Source organism: Macaca thibetana, chromosome 15 (assembly GCF_024542745.1).
Source record: "Macaca thibetana thibetana isolate TM-01 chromosome 15, ASM2454274v1, whole genome shotgun sequence".
In the NCBI taxonomy this organism is placed as follows: Eukaryota; Metazoa; Chordata; class Mammalia; order Primates; family Cercopithecidae; genus Macaca; species Macaca thibetana.
Genome location: NC_065592.1, coordinates 80,210,691 through 80,229,042, shown reverse-complemented (window position 1 = coordinate 80,229,042; position 18,352 = coordinate 80,210,691). Strand labels below are relative to the sequence as shown.

Genomic DNA, 18,352 nt, shown 5'->3' with positions numbered 1-18,352 from the left:
TTGTGGGATTCTGTAAGGTGGGATGGGAATAACCAGTATTGTTCAGTACCTGCTGTGTGATCTGCAAGGCGTAAGATCCCATTATTATTTTACAGCAGCCTTTGAGTAGATATACTAGTTCCCATTTTATTTTATGCATTGTAAGACTGAATTGTGAGCAGACATACTTGTCTAAGTTTTGCAGAGTGGCTGGATCAGGATTCATGTCCAGTGACATCTGACTTCAAAGCACAGTGAGGATGGAGAACGTTGAGACCAGTTCTTCATTTTACAGTCAAAGGGATGGGCCCAATCCTGTTCAAGGTTACATAAATAGGATGAAAGCAATTTTTCTGTACGAGAGTGGATAGGCTGTGATCTGCAGAGGGTCCAAGTTAGAGGCTCTTGTTATAAACAGATGGGGTATGCCAAGAAAGTTTGGTTTAGCAGTGTGATAGGAGTAAAAAAGAAGGAGTAGAGAGCAGCTGGACATTCGGGGAAAAGTGGTGGTGGACTGATAGTGGAAGGTAATGATGAGAGGGATGACTTGAAAACAGTTCCAAAGTTTTAGTCCCAGGGAACTACCATTAAGACTTTTAGGAGAAAGGCCATGTGTTTGTTATGGAGTGGTCTGAGTAAGTATGACAGAGTTTAAAAAATACATAAAAATAGAGAGGTACACGTGTGCCTTCTTATGTATGTACTACCAAACACATGGAGGAGGAGAACAGGACAGAAGGTGGAAAGCTGTGAGGGATCCAGCGCTTTTCTTTGCAGTGGTGGTGAGTCACAAGAGCAAATAGCTAGCCTTTCCCTAAAGCAAAAGGGACTCTTTGCATGGTATCTTAGGCTCCCTTTTATTCTGGCCTGCCCCTGCACCCCAAGCAGGAAAGTGGCTTAACTATACTTTGATTTCCAAAATGCATAGCTGTCTCTAATAATTGATTCCTCTCTCCTGTGGATCTCAAGCCTAAAAATGAGTATTGTTCCATTACATCAAAGAAATTTCTTTTTCCTTTCAGAATGTTGGTCACTATACTGGATGGACTTCTGAACTAGTGAATTACTTTCATCTTTTGATCACACTAGGAAATTGTCCATGGAGTTGAAATGTTTATTGCAGTAATTTCTGACCTTACATAATTAAGGTAACATATCATTTTTTTCTTTATAACTATCATGAAGTTGTCATGTTTGTCTCCTTTAACTTTGCTTTTTAGAGATACAAATCCCTTCTCTAGTCTTTTATGCTCCAATAATCTGTTCAGACTGCTCTTGATCTACGAATGTATGATTGTGGAAAAGACTTTTATAGGATGAAATATGAGCAAGCTGTTTTACTCTGAAGAATAAAAGTGAATTGTATTACTCTTCAGGTTAAATCAATAAATACCCCATTTTTCATAAACACAATATGCATAGACTGGATAATACTAGGGAAACTTAATAGATCAAAAGGAGTATTAAGACTACTTGAAAAAAATGGCGATACTCAAATAGTAATATGTTGCTGACTTTATTCAATAAATAAAATCTAGAAAATAGAGTTTAAATCAAAATCTGTTACACTGTTTCTAGAGATAATCAGTGTTAAAATTGTACTATATTATCTTCCAAGTTTTTAGAATATGTGTTTGTGTTGTGTTAGCTTTCTCTATGTTTGCAACTTGAGTAACATTTATTGCATGTTTGTGCTGTGACAAGCTAAATACCAAGCATTTTATATATATTAATTTATTCTCATAACCCTTGGGGTTAGTACTTTTATTATCCCCATTTATACACAGGACAATTGAGGCTCAGAGAAATTAGCCAGGCACAGTGGCTCACTCCTGTAATGCCAGCACTTTGGGAGGTCAAGGTAGGCAGATCACTTGAGGTCAGGAGTTCGAGACCAGCCTGGCCAACACGGCGAAACCCTGTCTCTAATAAAAATACAAAAATTAGCTGGGCATGTTGGCACACGCCTGTAATCCCAGCTACTAGAGAGGCTGAGGCAGGAGAATCACTTGAACCTGGGAGGCAGAGGTTGCATTGTGCTGAGATCACACCACTGCACTCTAGCCAGGGTGACAGAGCTAGACTTGGTTAAAAAAAAAAAAAAAAAAAAAAGAGAGAGGAAGGAAGGAAAGGAAGGAAGGAAATGACTTGCCCGTGTTCACATAGCTGGTAAACCCACCAGTTCAGAACTTAACCAATCAGATACCAAAGCCCATATCAATGGGCTTTTTTACATACTTCTTTTCCTTAATAAAATGCTTATTCCTTTTTTCTGCAGCATCATTTTAAATGACAGCATAGTGTTCAGATATATGGAAATGTAATGGTTTCTCTATCCCATCTCCTTTTATTAGACATTTATATTGTTTCTTGTTATTTACTTTTAGAAATAACATTGCAGTGAACATCTGTCATGCACATCTGTGATTATTTCCCTAGGATAAATTGCTACAAGTGGCATTGCTGAACACTGATAGAATGTAGCACTCAGGTCTTGATGTATTCTGTTAATTTACTCTGTTGATGTACTCTGTTTTCTCGAAAGGTCACAGCAGTTTATACTCTCAGTAGCAGTATATTGAAGTACCTGGTAACTTTCAGCTCTCAGCAGCATTGGTAGTTAGCTATTTGAAAAAAGAAAGGTATGTGTTTTTAAAAAACATTCTAGGTATTCCTGTTAACCCATATTATCTCTTGCCTCTAATGCTGTAGTAGTCATGATCTCCTGACTGGTTTATTTCTATCTGGCACCCACTTTGCCACTAACAGAATTGGATAGGGTATAGACTCTAGAGTTAGATGCCTGGGTTCAAATCATGACTGTGCTCTGCCTCAATTTCCCCATAAGTAAAATGAAAATAGTAATAAAACTCTCTGGTAAAGTACTTTAGAACAGCGCCTGACTTTTGGTATGTATTCAATAATTGTTGGCTTACTGCTATTGTTTTCCAGAAGTCCCTGCCCATATGATTAAAAAAACGCAAGGTTGTACTTGTTTTTGAATGAATTAAGCTAAAAAGCTGACATTGAAGCATTGTTAGCGTTAACACTGTGACCAACCTGAAGATCACAAATTACCTTGCCTGACTCAGTTGATGCTGAGAGGTCAGGGATAGAGTAATAACAGGAATAACTAGAATGTTAAAGTGCTTTATATTAAGCTGCCAGTGCACTTCCACACACATTATCTCATTTGATCCTCACAACACAGCTGTGAAGGAGATGGAGCAGGTGTTATTAATCTCATCTTACAGAGGAGGAAATTGACTTGGAGGATTAAGTGGCTTGCTCACTGAAGGTTGTGGGAAATGGTCAGTGGCAGAGCTGAATGTGTACTCTGGGCCTTCTGACTGTAAATACTTACTCTTGATGCTTCTTAACATCATGATAAGCTAAGGAGGTGCAGGTGTAGATGCCCAGGTCTAGAGATTTGCTGGAAAAGAAGGAGCAAAAGAGGATGCCACTGGGAGGAGGCAGCAGAGTTGGGGTAAGGAAACTTAGATATACTAAAAGAGAGGGAGGTACCCAGTGGGGAGAGAGGTGGGGGCGGGGAAGGAGTCATAAAGAAAGGGGAAAACTTAGGGGCCCAGGACTTCTGTGACTACAGGACTGGCTGAATAGATCAGGGTGGAGGGCTTCATCTTTGAGACAGAAGGGATGCCACCCCTGAGCCAGGAAGGAGGGAGGAGATGGAGCAGGTAGACACAGGTGATTTGAAATAGAAAGGAACATTAAGAGGGCTGACGGGTTATGGCCTGAATAAAGAAAGAAGAAAGTATTTATTTCTGGAGAGTAAAAGTGGTAGGTTTGGGGTTTTAGATTTGAGAAAGGGAAACCATTTAGAGTATCTGTTGTGGGAAATGGGCCAAGGAATTAGAAATGCCTGCCAAAGACCTCTGCTGTGCGCAGGAGGCAGGACCCAGATAAAAACGTCTGGGCTCCAAGTCGACAGATTCTGTGAACGCCTCAGGCATGCTGAGGATATTCTTGCCAGATGTATGTAACCATCTGAGGATGTTTCTTTGTGAGTTCAGTGCTAGACAGGCACAGGAGCAATATTAGGAGGGAAATATTTCTTAATTGCTTGAGGAGTGAGGAAAAAAACGGCACTCCGCAATAACCCTCTTGTTTCCAAATACCAAAGCAGCTGTCAGGCTGTGCTCTTGTCTTGGTACCTTTTACTCAGGAGTTAAGTGCCACAGTGATGATATTTATGGTTGCTTCTCACGGGGTACGTGGTTTTTTAATTAGTGAAGACCTAGTAGCAATAGTTTTGTTTTGTGTTCTAATAACCTTTGTTATTACAGTCAGGGAGGTGAAGTGAGGAGATGGTAGATGTAGATGCTTTCCTAATCTGCAAAATGAGGAGTTGGACTAGGCACATGCCCCCCAAAGTCCCTTTCTAACATTACCATTTTCTCATCCAACTCCAGTCTACGCTGCCTCCTCTCCATCTCCTCCTTTACCATTCAGTTTAGTATGTCTCAAGTTTTATTTTATGGTGCTTTAGAGAGAGAGAGAGAGATAGATATATATATATATATATTTTTTTTTTTTTTTTGCTTAGAGACTTCATGCATTATTAAAAGCAGTATATAGTGACTGTAGAAAAATGAAAGATGTATCGATAAATAAAAAACCTGTTAAAAATGTGTAACTTTACCACCATTAAATAACTACTGTTTGTATTCTTCCAGAGATTTTTTTTTTTAGGTGTATATGCCTAAATAAGATTCTTAAATACAGAAACGTACCCTGCTTTTCTCAGTTGAAAATTATAAACCTCTCTCCTTATCAGTAGTCACTGCTGTGTAATTATTAAAGGTTGATGAATATTCTGCTTCAGGAACATATTTTATCAAATCTCACTTTGGACATGTACATTAATGTACATCCTTCTAACTATATTTGTGAGGCTGCTCTTAATTATTTCCTTATAAGATTAGGAAAGAGGTTTAATGTATAATACATACTGCCTGGAAGACTGAACCGATGTACAATTCCATCACCAGTATGCGAGAGATCTCTTCTCCCACACCCTTCTTAACATTGGATAGTGCAGTTTAAAACAAACAAACAAAAAAACCTTAACAGTTTTCTAGATAGAGGAACATCTGTTCATATGCCATTTATATTCCTTTGTGATTTTTCTGTTCATATCCTTTGCCCATTTCTCCAGAGGGGTATTTGCTATTTTTGTTACTGACTTGCAACAATAAGATTTTAAAGATTTAAATTTTTTAAAATGTCTTTTATTATAAAAGTATGTTCATTGTTTTGATAATTTCTTCCAATTTTTATACTGCTTTTAAATGTATATATTTAAATTTAGGTTGTCAAATCTTTTCCTTTACAGTTTCCATATAGGCTAACTAGGACGTAAGAATGCCTTGGTATTTGTTGCCCACTGTCAGTTCTTCACATAGCAGAGTAATCTCTTTCAAGTGTGATCACATCTTGGCATACCCCTGCCTGAGCTCGTCATGGCATTCTTGTTACCATGGCCTGCAGGGCCTGGCATGATCTTGCTTTGCCTGCTGTAAAGCCCCACCTCTTGTCACTCACCCTTGAACACTGTGTTCCAGCCCCACTGGTCTCTTCTCAGTCCAGGGAATATGCCAACCTCCTTCCTGTCCCTGAGATTCTGCAGGTGCAGTTTCTTTGCTTGGAAAATGTAGGCATGCATGTGTGTGCACATGCACACACACCCTTTTGAGCATTTCTCAGTATGCAATTTTTTATTTATATATTTACTTATTTTTGAGATGCAGTCTCATTCTCTTGCCCAGGCTCAAGTTCTGTGGTGCGATCTCGGCTCACTGTGCAACCTTTGCCTCCTGGGTTCAAGCGATTCTCCTGCCTCAGCCTACCAAGTAGCTGGGATTACAAGTGCCCATTATCATGCCCAGCTAATTTTTATATTTTTATTAGAGTCGGGGTTTCATCGTATTAGCCAGGCCGATCTCAAACTCCTGACCTCAGGTGATCCGCACACCTCAGCCTCCCAAAGTGCTGGGATTATAGAAGTGAGCCACTGTGCCCAGCCATAGTTATTATTTCTTACTAACTTACTCTTTTCCTGTTTCCCCCTCTAGCCTGTAACTCCATGGGGGCAGGGACCTTGTCTGTATTGTCCACAGCAAGATCTCTAGTACTTAACATATAGTATTTGTAGGAGATTGGTCAGGGTGGGAGAAATTGTAGGAAAAGATGCAAACCTAAGGCAGCCAAATTCTCTTACCCGGAGCCTGAGAGCAAAGGTTAGATAACAAGGGGATGTAAAGGAATTGATCTAGAGAAGTTACTTAGGCCTTGGAGGCTGGCCTTTAATCATCTGTGTGCAGGACTGCTCTCTGGGCGGGGGCGTGCCTGGGGAGAGCTGTGGAAACCTGGGGGAGGGGAACCATGTTAATTACCCACAAGTATGTTGACTCAAAGCCTTTGTCATTAAATCTGTACTGAATAAATGCCCGCAGTGCTGGCTTGTCAGGGTCACAGCTACTAGGACTCTTTCTGTGAGCAGCCCGGTCCCCTAGCCCGCTCTTTCACTGGATACTTGTGTCTGGTACGTTTTTTCATCCATCACTTGGCCAGGATCTGCTGGTCAGACCTGGCAAGTATTTATAGAAGAAGTGAATCAATATTACATCTCTAACCACAAGATTCACAGACATTTACCTATATTTACCTTATTGTAGTTTTATGGTTTCATTTCATATTTTAAAATATTTTATCTGTATGAAATTTAGTTTGAAATGTGATTTGAGATAGGAATTAAAATTCATTTCTTTCCCAAATGAATAGCACCTGCAATTTTTGTGGTTCCTGTTTGTTAGAGAGTCTTACTCAAATATATTGTTTTTTGTTTCTTTTGTTTGCTTTTCTCTCCTTGGGTAGTCCTTTGTGCAAAACGTAAATGCAGAAACTGTTCATTGACTTGAGCCAAATTCCTCATGAGCATGCTGGCTCAATACCAAGAAAGATGATCTTGGGGTCACTCACCATAGCCTACCTTCTAAGAGGAAAGAAGACACAGTGTGACTGACTTAGGGATTTGTACTATTTGCTCAATATCTAATGCTAGTAGACAATCTTGTTTTAGATTATTCTGGCTGCCATTTTTTTTAAACCATTGAAACCTGGAAATTTGAACATTCCAGTGACTACTTTTCCTAACTGCCTCTTATCTCTAGATGTGGAATAAAAATTCTTTGGCAGACCACGTGTTCCAGTTTTTGGTTTGGAAAATACTGGTCATTATTCTTTTCCTTATTTTAACTCTTTGAAAATTAAGATTAATGACAAAAGTCACATGTGCCCATTGTCACATATTCAAACATTTATAGAGACAAAAAAAGGATTCTTGTATCCCACTTTTTGATCCTATTCCTAGTATAACCACTGCTAAATTTATTGTATATCCTTCCAGACATTTTTTATGCTTAGTGGATTTATTAGATCTTTACACATCCCCCCCCCACCATATACTTGCATGTTTTTTTTTGACTAATGTCATAAACTTTGTTATACACCTCAGTGTTTTATACATTAGAGGTTGGAAGAGGAGAGACAGGGAATCTGAACTCTCCAGATTTTTATATTTGGTTTTAAAGGCCTTTTCCTCGTTTAAAGTGTCATTATTAAAAATTATTAATTTTTTTAAAATTCTAGACACAAGCCTTTGTTTTCTGGCTGGTCGCAAAAAAACCAGAGTAACTTAGAGAAGTTGCCCATTGATGTTTTCATAGGGCTTTAAACACAAAGACCTGATTTGTTTGTGTAAATCATTGGATGTGATCTTCCAGAGGGCAGGGGCTTGGGCACATTCAGAAACATGATATAATCTGATAATGATGATTTCCTTCCCACTACAGAGGAAGAAATGGAGACTCAAAAGGGACAGAAGTGAATTCTTCTAAATTTATGAAAATGAACACTTAGCTAAAATGTGTTCACTGGGTTATGACTGGATTTCTAGGGAATGGGATGGCAGGTGGGGTGCTATCAGTTTATAAAATTTTTTATAACCTTGTCTCTTATTTCTGCTTTCCCCGCACCGGCCATGAGAACCCAAGATAAATTTGGAGTGAGTGAGGGTAGAGAGCAAAGTGACTCCCTGGGCTGTGCCCTTCACACTGGCTTTAGAAAGCATGCTGCTGACTGCCCTGGGGTCTGATCTATGGCGCTGCACTCGAGAGAGAACTGTAAGGTCTGCTGTAAGTGATGGGGGCTGTGGACTTATGCAGAATTGCACTTGTTGGGGATTTTCACAGTACCCACCTTATTATACTAGAGAGGCAAGTTTCATTGCTTAAGGGGACAATTTATGGCAATAGGCTTATCTCCTTGTTTTAGCTCTTTATGTTTTTCTGCCTTTAATAAAATGTGAAGTCACAAAGCAATTAAATAGTAGTGTAGTTTTCAGGCAGGAGGTGGAAAAAGGCTAACTAGGGGGAAAAGGCCAACATGATTGACAGAGGCTGGCTGGAGATTTACATTGAGAATAACTCGTTCTTCAAAACTTTCTTCATTTTCTGGTGAGAATTATGGGACAAATAATATACCAGAAGGATGGATGATTAAAAATGTAGGAGTTATGATTTCTTTTTGACTTTGTAAGTCTCTAAATCCTCCACCTTAACATAGAGTTCTCATTTCAAAATGGGAACCAGCCCTGCCAGAGACTAAAGTGAGCCAGAAACACTCTAAAGTCTTAAATAGTTAATAAGTGTGAGATTGTTTATATTTTGTAAAATGTCTTAAGATACAATGAAATGAAGTAGAGAATCCCTGAGTGTTTTTTTGATTTCCTAAACTCTGATCCACAATTATAGATGTTTTGGAATGTTCAAAAATATTGAATGTGATTTCAATTGTGTCTAGAATTTTTAAAAAATTAATAATTTTTAATAATGACACTTTAAATGAGGAAAAGACTTTTAAAACCAAATGTAAAAATCTGGAGAGTTCAGATTCCCTGTCTCTCCTCTTCCAACCTCTAATATATAAAACAAATCCTTTCGGATTCAGCCATTCTGTATTGATAATGGCTTATTTATTACAGTCAGAGGAATTAAACAATAAAGATATATAGATACTTTGACATCTTTTGTTACTATAGAAACAGTTTGATTTTAAGAATTTTTATTCAGAACGCAGATTCAAAAAGAAAAAAAGAATTTTTAGAAAAGTTGCCTTTTAATTTAAATTTCTTGTTTTGTCCTAATAATCACATTGAAATAGCCAAAACAAATAGTTTAAATTAAAATGCCATGATGGCCTGGCATGGTGACACATGACTGTAGTCCCAGCTACTCAGAAGGCTAAGGCCAGCAGATTGCTTGAGCCCAGGAGTTCAAGACCAGCTGGGGCAACATAGACCCTGTCTCTATTTTTAAAATGTGGTGATTGATACCTGTTGAAAGAAGGGTTAAGTGGCTAAAAGGACAGTGCCTTTTCTGGTGTGAATTTCTCTTGCTGTGAAAGCACTCTGAAGGGGAGACCTAATGCCATTGCAGGAGCACCTCAGCTCCAAACTTGAGCATTGCAAATAGAACAAGAACCCGAGGAAAAGCTTGCAAAATGAGCCTGCTGTGATTTAGGGTGTGCTTTTGGACAGTTATTCATAAGAATTTTTTTCTTTTTTCTTTTTCTTTTTTTTTTTTAAGACAGGGTCTCACTCTGTTGCCCAGGCTAGAGAGCAGTGGCATGATCATAGCTTACTGAAGCCTCAAATTCCTGGGCTCAAGTGATCCTCCCACCTCAGTCTCCTGAGTAGCTGGGACTACAGGAATGCACCACCACATCTGGCTAATTTATTTTTTGTAGAGGTGAAGTCTTGCTTTGTTGCCCGGGTTGGTCTCAAACTCCTGGTCTCAGGTGATGCTCCTGCATGGGCCTCCCAAAGTGCTGGGATTATAGGCATGAGCCACTGCACCCAGGCTCATGAGAAGATTTATGATGATAGATAGAAGAATTGTTAATTTCCACAGCTTGACAAAGGACAACAAATAACTTTCACAGTTTGAGCATCCCCTATTCCAAATGCTTGGGACTAGAAGTATTATGGACTTTGGACTTTTTTGAATTTGGGAATATTTGCATATACATAATGAAATTTCTTGGGGATGGGACACAAGTCTAAATACAGAGTTCGTTTATGTTTCATATACACCTTAGATACAAAGCCTGAAGGTAACTTTATACAATATTTTTAATAATTTTGTGCATGAAATAAAGTTTTGACCGCATTTTGACTGTAACCTGTCACATGAGGCGAGGTGTGACATTTCCACTTTTGGTGTCATGTTAGCATTCAAAAAGTGTTGGATTTTGGAGCATTTCTATTTCAGATTTTTGCATTAAGGACGTTCAACTTGTATACCAAGTTAGTAAATATTTTTTTAGTTCCTACCCACATCCCTGTGTATGGGCTCTAGAAGCAGCCATGGTTTAGTTTCCTCACCTGTAAGGGAGGGTGTGGAACTTCTTTTAATGTACATCACTGTAGGTTAAGTTCAGATAGAGAAAAGACTAAAGGCTACCAAGTCTGGCTGTCCTCTGAGCCCCTATGCTAAGCTAAACTAGGCTTTTGTTTCTGGCAGTGTATCATTTTGCTGTCACGGAGCCAGTGATTATTTACCATCCCTGGTTTTGAGTAGGTTTCCTTTTCCCCTGGCAATAGCTCTTTATTTAGAATGTTCCACGGAGAGGCAACGGGTTTCAGAAGATGCCCGTTTACAGTGGTACTACTGTCTCGTTACGCCATCATTACTTTACCAATTCCCCTTGGTATTTTGGTCTTACCTATGCATTATTTTTTTAACTTTTATTTATTATTAATGAGATGAAATTTACGTAATATAACAATAGGCAGTTTAATAATTGACAATTCAGACGTACTTAGTACATTCGTAATATTGTATAGCTGCCATCTCTCTCTAGTTCCAAAACATTTTTTTCACTACAAAAGAAAACCCTCTAATCAGTAATCAGTGACACACTATTCTCTCCTCTCTCTCATCCCTGATAATCATTCATCTGCTTTCAGTCTCTATGAATTTACAATTCTAGATACCACATGTAAAATAAATGTAAAATAAATGTTCTCGTTTATTATAAATGTGACCTTTTGTGTCTGGCCTCTTTCACTTAGTAAATTCATCCATGTTGTAATGTCTCAGCCATTTTATGGCTGAATAGTCCATGGTATGGATATATCATAGTTTGTTTATCAGTTCATCTGTTGATAGACTTTTGATTTTTTTCCCCACCTTTTGATTCTTATGAATAAGGCTACTGTGAACGTGGGTGTACAAGTACTTGAGTCCCTGTTTTCAGTTACTTCAGGTTCATACTTAGAGATGTAATTGCTGGGTCATATGGGAATTCTATGTAACCTTTTTGCAAAACTGTTTTCCATAGGGCCAAACCATTTCTAGTCCCACCAATAATGTACAAGGTTCCAATTTTTCCACATCTTTGCAAACACTTATTTTCCTTTTTAAAAAAATTATAGTCATCCTTGTGGACATAAAGTAGTATTTTATCATGGTTTTGATTTATCTTTTCCTAATGATTAATGGTATTTATCTTTCCATGTGCACGTTGGCCATTTGCATATCTTCTTTGGAGACATGTCTGTTCAAGTCCTTTGCCCATTTAAAAATTGTTATTTGTTGTTGACTTGTAAGAGTGCTTTATATATTCTGGATACTAGACCCTTAATAGATACATGATTTGCACACAGTTTTTCTCATTTTTAAGGTTTTTTTTTTTTAATTTTTTGATTTTTATTTTTGAAACAGAGTCTTGCTCTGTTGCCCAGGCTGGAGTACAGTGGCAAGATCTTGGCTCACTGCAACCTCTGCCTCCTGAGTTCAAGTGATTTTCCTACCTCAGCCTCCCGGATTGCTGGGATTACAGGCATGCATCACCACACCCGGCTAATTTTTTTGTATTTTTAGTAGAGACAGAGTTTCACCATGTTGGCCAGGCGATCTCAAACCCCTGACTTTGGGTGATCCACCCACCTCAGCCTCCCGAAGTACTGGGATTACGTGAGCCACCGTACCTGGCCTCCCTGTGTTTTCTTCTAAGAAGTTATGGTTTTATTTTTTATACTTAGGTTGTTAATTCATTTTGAGTTAATTTTCTATATGGTATTTTCTATATGGTAGGGGCCCAACTTTGTTCTTTTGTATGTAGATGTCCAGTTTTCCCAGCACCATTTGCTGAAGAGACTATATTTCCCCATTTGAATGGTCTTTGTACCCTTGTTAAAAATCTGTTGGCCATATATGTGAGATTTTATTTCTGGACTCTTTATTAGTCCATACGTCTATCCCTATACTAGTACCACACCGTTTTTGATTACTGTAGCTTTGTGGTAAGTTTTGAAATTGAGAAGTGAGGGTTCTTCACTTTTTTCTTCTTGTTTTTTTTAGTGTTGTTTGGCTATTTGGATCCCTTTCAGCTTCATATGAATTTAAGGATCTCTTTTTTCATTTCTGCAAAAGGCTGTTGGATTTTTGATAAGCAGTACATTGAATCTGCAGATGATTTGGAGTAATACGGTCATCTTAACAATATTAAGACTTCGAATCCGTGAATGTAGGATGTATTTCCATTTATTTAGATCTTATTCTTCAGCAGTGTCTTGTAATTTCCAGTGTGTAAGTCTTTTGCTCCTGTGTTAAATTTGTTCCTAGGTTGCTTGTTTGTTTGTTTGTTTTTGGAGACAGAGCCTCATTCTGTTGCCCAGGCTGGAGTGCAGTGGCGCAACCTTGGCTCACTGCAACCTCCACCTCCCGGGTTCAAGCGATTATCGTGCCTCAGCCTCCTGAGTAGCTGAGATTACAGGCTCACACCACCACACCCGGCTAATTTTTTGTATTTTTAGTAGAGACAGTCTCGCCATGTTGGCCAGACTGGTCTCAGACTCCTGACCTCAGGTGATCTGCCCGCCTTGGTCTCCCAAAGTGCAAGGATTATGGGTGTGAGCCACCATGCCTGGCCATCCCTAGGTATTTTATTCTTTATATGCAATTATAAATATAATTGTTTTCTTAATTTCCTTTATGAATGATTTGTTTTTATTCGTTTTTTTGGTGGGGGACGGAGTTTCACTCTTGTCACCTAGGCTGGAGTGCAATGGCGTGATCTTGGCTCCGCCTCCTGGGTTCAAGCGATTCTCCTGCCTCAGCCTCCCGAGTAGCTGGGATTACATGCGTGTGCCACCATGCCTGACTAATTTTGTGTTATTAGTAGAGACGGAGTTTTTCCATGTTGGTCAGGCTGGTCTCAAACTCCTGACCTCAGGTGATCCGCCCATTTCGGCCTCCCAGAGTGCTGGGATTATAGTTGTGAGCCACCATGCCCGGCAAGAAATAATATTTTTATTTTTTAAAAAATGTTCTCTAGTGGTTATTTTAAAATTCAAGGTAAGAACCCCACTATTCCTCCAAATGTTCCTTAGAGTGGTCCCTGTTAAGTTTGATATATATCCTTCTACATACTTTCCATGCATTTATATACAAACATACTTTCTTACTATGAATAAAATCATATAATTTGTCTTACATTTTAACTTATTATTTTACATGATTATAGATTGTGTCTTTCTCTGTGAGTGTACTTATTTCTCTTAAGTGCTGCAGAGTAACCCATCATACTGATGTGCGACCTAGCTGACCCTTGAACAACATGGGTCCACTTAAGGGTCCACTTATATGCAGGTCCACTTAAATGCAGGTCCACATGTAGGTCTACTTTTATGCAGATATTTTCAACCCAACATGGATTGAAAATAAAGTATTTGAGGGATGCGCAACTTGCATAAAGAGAGAATTGATTTTTCATATATGCAGGTTCTTCAGGGCTGGCTATAGAACTTCAGTATGTGAGGATTTGGGTATTTGCAGGCAGTCATGGAACCAGTCCTCATATATCAAGGGATGACTGTACTTTGCTTAAGGCTTTATTTTAATGATCATGTAGTGTGTTTTTGGTGTTTTATAGTATAAATAATGCAACAGTTAACAATTTTGTACCCAAATGAGCATATACCCGTGTACGTCTTTAAGGTAATAAGAATTGCTGAGGAAAAAAATGCACATAATTACCTTAAAATTTTTTTTAAAGTTTTGTGTTATACATAACATATAATTTGCCATCTTAACTTTTTTTAATTGTACAACTCAGTAATGTTATTTACATTCACATTATTGTGCAACCAGTCTCTAAAACTTTTTTTCATCTTTCTTTTTTTTTTTTTTTTTTTTTTTTTTGAGACCGAGTCTGGCTCTGTCGCCCAGGCTGGAGTGCAGTGGCGCGATCTCGGCTCACTGCAAGCTCCGCCTCCTGGGTTCCCGCCGTTCTCCTGGCTCAGCCTCCCGAGTAGCTGGGACTAGAGGCGCCCACAACCGCGCCCGGCTAATTTTTTGTATTTTTAGTAGAGACGGGATTTCACCGTGGTCTCGATCTCCTGACCTTGTGATCCGCCCGCCTCGGCCTCCCAAAGTGCTGGGATTACAGGCGTGAGTCACCGCGCCCGGCCTTTTTTTCATCTTTCAAAACAAAGCGCTATATCTATTATACAACAACTCCCCACTCCCCTCTTCCCCTGGGGGCCATTCTACTTTGTCTCTGTAATTTTGACCATTCTGGGTACCTCATAAGTGGAATCACACAATGTCTTTTTGTGACTGGCTTATTTTACCTAGTGTAATGTCCTCAAGGTTCATATATGTTGTAACGTGTCTGAATTTCATTCCTTTCTAAGACTGAATAATATTCCATTGTTGCATGTTGTACTTTTTAATGGACAGGAAAATATATTTTTTCCTTTTTTTTTTTTTAAGTGCCTGTTTATATCATTGTAGATGCTATTCACTGTTATCTAAGAGCATCACATTGAGTAATTAAATACTTGGAAAGAAAGAAGAAAAAGAAGAGTATGTCTGACTCTTTTCATTCCCATACAATGTGGTAACATATGTAATAATCTAAATAGAATATAAATAAATAAAAAGAAGTCCTTTTAGGTATGTGTATGGGCTATATAAACAGGTATTTGTAAATGCATTGTGGATCCGACTTCATATTATTAGGTGAGGAAACAACTAGTAGCACATATATGCTTCTTGGGCTTGTACTCTTGCCCTCTGTTCACCTCATCTGACTCCCAACATATCTTTCATTATCCCTCTACCTATTGCTGGCAGTCATTTTTAAGTAGCTTTGGATTTTATGCCAAAAGATCTTCTGCTTGTTGACAGATTCTGTGAACACCCGGTGTTCTCTTCTTTTGCACTATCCAAGAAAGACGAGTTTGGGAATTTACTAACACATTCTAAAGTTAAATACTTTTTGTTATGGGATAATTGAAAAGTTTAGCTACACTCCAAAAGGCAGCCCATCTTCATTTTTCAGGAGGGTCACTATGATGTTCTGTCTTTCTGAGTCTCGTGTCTTGTACCTTTCTGTGCTCTTTCACAATTAACTAAAGCAGAAGGAGATACTTTTGTAAAATGCCCAAAGAAAAGAAAGCCAGATGGAAGTGAGGAGTAAGAGTAACCACAGGTGCTTTCCTCTTCCATCAGTCTTTAAAAACTTTTTATTTTGAAGTAACGTTAGATTTAGAGAAATGTTGCAAAGGTAGTACGGAGCTCATGTACACTTCACTCAGTTTCTCCTAATGTTAACATCTTACATAACCATATTATGTAAGATATTAATTATATCGTTAATATAATTATCAAAATTGGGAATTTAAATTGGTCTAATACTTCCAGCTAAACAACAGACCTTACTAGCTTTCTATCCAGTTTTCCACTATCCTTTTTTTCTGTTCCATGAGCCAATCCAAGATCCACATTGTATTGAGTTGTTCTGACTCCTTAAACTATCAGTTTGTGATAGTTCCTTGTCATTCCTTGTCAGTTGTTTCTGGTCAGTTATCTTGTGTAATGACTCTAGATTTGGGGCTGTCTGATGTTTTCTAATGTTTACTTTTAGGTTATGCTTTTTTTTTTTTTTTTGAAAGAATACCACAAAAGCAATGATGTATCTTTTTTATTATCTCATAACAGAGGTTACTTGATGTCAGTTTCCCTTATTGCTAGTGCCATTAGTGTGGACTCATCATGGACAGTTACTTCATTCTGTGGGTTATAACCCAATATTATCATCATTATTTTGTTGTTTAAATTATTCTAGCTTTGGCCACTGGGAGCTCCTTCAAGCTGACTCTGATGTCCTTTTGATGTGCTTCCATCTTTTTTCAAGTACTTTCTCACTTTATGGCATCCTCTGATGCTCCAGGCTAATCTTGTATTTTCCTTGCCCTACTTTTGGAATCAATCACTTCTCTAAGGAGCCTGGGTCCTTTTATTGGACAATGGTGTTCAGAAACCAGTATCTGGGTACCAGACAGGCACATTGCAACTGGGGTGGCATTGCTTTTGTCTTCCATGAGTTTTATGGTAAGCTCTTTCCTGTGAACATGGTTGTACCAGGTCTGAAACTCATTTTTGACACTTCTAGGTAGTCAGTAACTTTGATGTAAAGTCATTTGGATCACTTAATGTTGAGTTGTTAAAATCAATGCACATACCCTGTAGAAAAATGGGTACTTTGATTATCAGTGGAATAGATTAACTTTTTGTGGAAAAATGCTTTTATATTGACAAGCTAGCATTAGCATCCAGACGTTTTTGACATACCTTCAATAACTTCCTGGGTTTTTTACTCTCATTTTTAGCCCATTACATTTTTTAAAAGTTTTGTGTATATATATATTTTTGAGATGGAGTCTTCTCTGTCACCAGGCTGGAGTCCAGTGGTGTGGTCTTGGCTCACTGCAACCTCCCTCTCCTGGGTTCAAGCAATTCTTCTGCCTCAGTCTCCCAAGTAGCTGGGACTACAGGTGCGCACCACCATGCCCTGCTAATTTTTGTATTTTTAGTAGAGACGGGATTTCACCATGTTGGCCAGGATGGTCTCAATCTCTTGACCTCATGATCAGCCCGCCTTGGCCTCCCAAAGTGCTGGGATTACCCAGGTGTGAGCTACCGCGCCTGGCCCCTATTCCATATTTTAATGAGAATATCTTTTGGTTAGTTATAGAGGTAAATACCTGATTTACAATGTCTAAGTACAGATTCATCATCCTATAATAAAGTAACTCTTTTTGCATAAACTTTTGATAAGTTTTTTTTGTCCTTATAATTTGATGTGTGAAGTCTTTACAGTCAGAGGACATTGACAAAATATTTAAGATTGAAAGCCTGTTCTCCTTGATGATTCAGTGATTCAGTAGAACTTCTTTTGACTGCTGTTTTTAGTTCTTGCAAGATAGATCTTGTTTAGATGAGATTCCAGCATGACTCCTTTATAATTTTTCATATTTCTGGTATTACGTCTCAACTCTTGAACAGTTATTTCTGTGAATACCAAACATGCAGTCAAGGCACATTCCACATGTGGCTGATGGGGTTATCATAGTTACAAAACATATTTATCCACAGTGATAATTATCTTCTTAAGCATTTTGTTCTATCTCAGAACTCATTTGTGGGCCTTACCACCTGTTTCTTATATATGGGTAAAGAGTCTCTTATTCTCTTTCAGAATATAGATCTAAGAGTAGATTTATATCAGGATTTAAAAGATGAATCTTTTTCAAGGATGTTTTTCCTCTGGACCATGGCATTTTGTAAGAAATTTCCCTATTCATCCCATCCCTGGTGCACATTAATTTGGAGGTGATGTTAAATGTGTCAGTGTGGCACAAATCTCAACTGGCAAATACAGCCTAGTATTGAATTGTGTGCAGTTCAGAAACATGGCTGGCTGACTCTGACCCTGAATGTGTAAATTATCTTTGCAGCAATAAGAGAACTTGAAGTAGCTTTGATACTCAGCCAGAAGAATTTACTAAGAGCAGTTTGTGTGTCTTCCACCTAATGTAAAGGTGAATAATGTAAGTCATATTCTTGGTGCCTTTAGACCTAGTTATGTAGAGAGACGTCACATTGACATTCAGTAATTCTTACTCTTAACAGTACCTTAACTCTAAAATCATCATTTTCTTTACCTTTCCCTACTTCTAGAACAGCAAAATAGTTTACTTCGATTCTATTATTAATTAATAAGTGTACTGGTTTGAATTTTTCTCTTCTAAAAAATGTAGGCCAGGCATGGTGGCTCACACCTGTAATCCCAGGACTTTGGGAGTTCGAGGTGGGTGGATCACCTGAGGTCAGGAGTCTGAGACCAGTCTGACCAATGTGGCGAAACCCTGGCTCTACTAAAAATACAAAAATTAGCTGGGCGTGTTGGTATGCACCTGTAGTCCCAGCTACTCTGGAGG

At 38.4% G+C, this 18,352-nt stretch overlaps 2 protein-coding genes across 6 annotated transcripts in view; one reads left to right on the top strand and one right to left on the bottom strand.

The window, feature by feature from the left end:
• The window catches only part of LOC126937902 (putative COBW domain-containing protein 7), a 952,477-nt gene that overhangs the window by 459,710 nt on the left and 474,415 nt on the right, over positions 1 to 18,352 (bottom strand). The gene's annotated exons all lie outside the window — the stretch shown is intronic.
• Positions 1 to 18,352, top strand: part of KANK1 (KN motif and ankyrin repeat domains 1) — a 239,180-nt gene that overhangs the window by 77,424 nt on the left and 143,404 nt on the right. For 3 of the 5 annotated variants that reach the window (XM_050761735.1, XM_050761738.1, XM_050761737.1), the window contains exon 2: positions 1,002 to 1,127. The exons of the other annotated variants lie outside the window; for them this stretch is intronic. The gene's annotated coding sequence lies outside the window, so the exon portion shown is untranslated. The remainder of the gene's footprint in view (positions 1 to 1,001; positions 1,128 to 18,352) is intronic. 5 annotated transcript variants of the gene reach the window in all.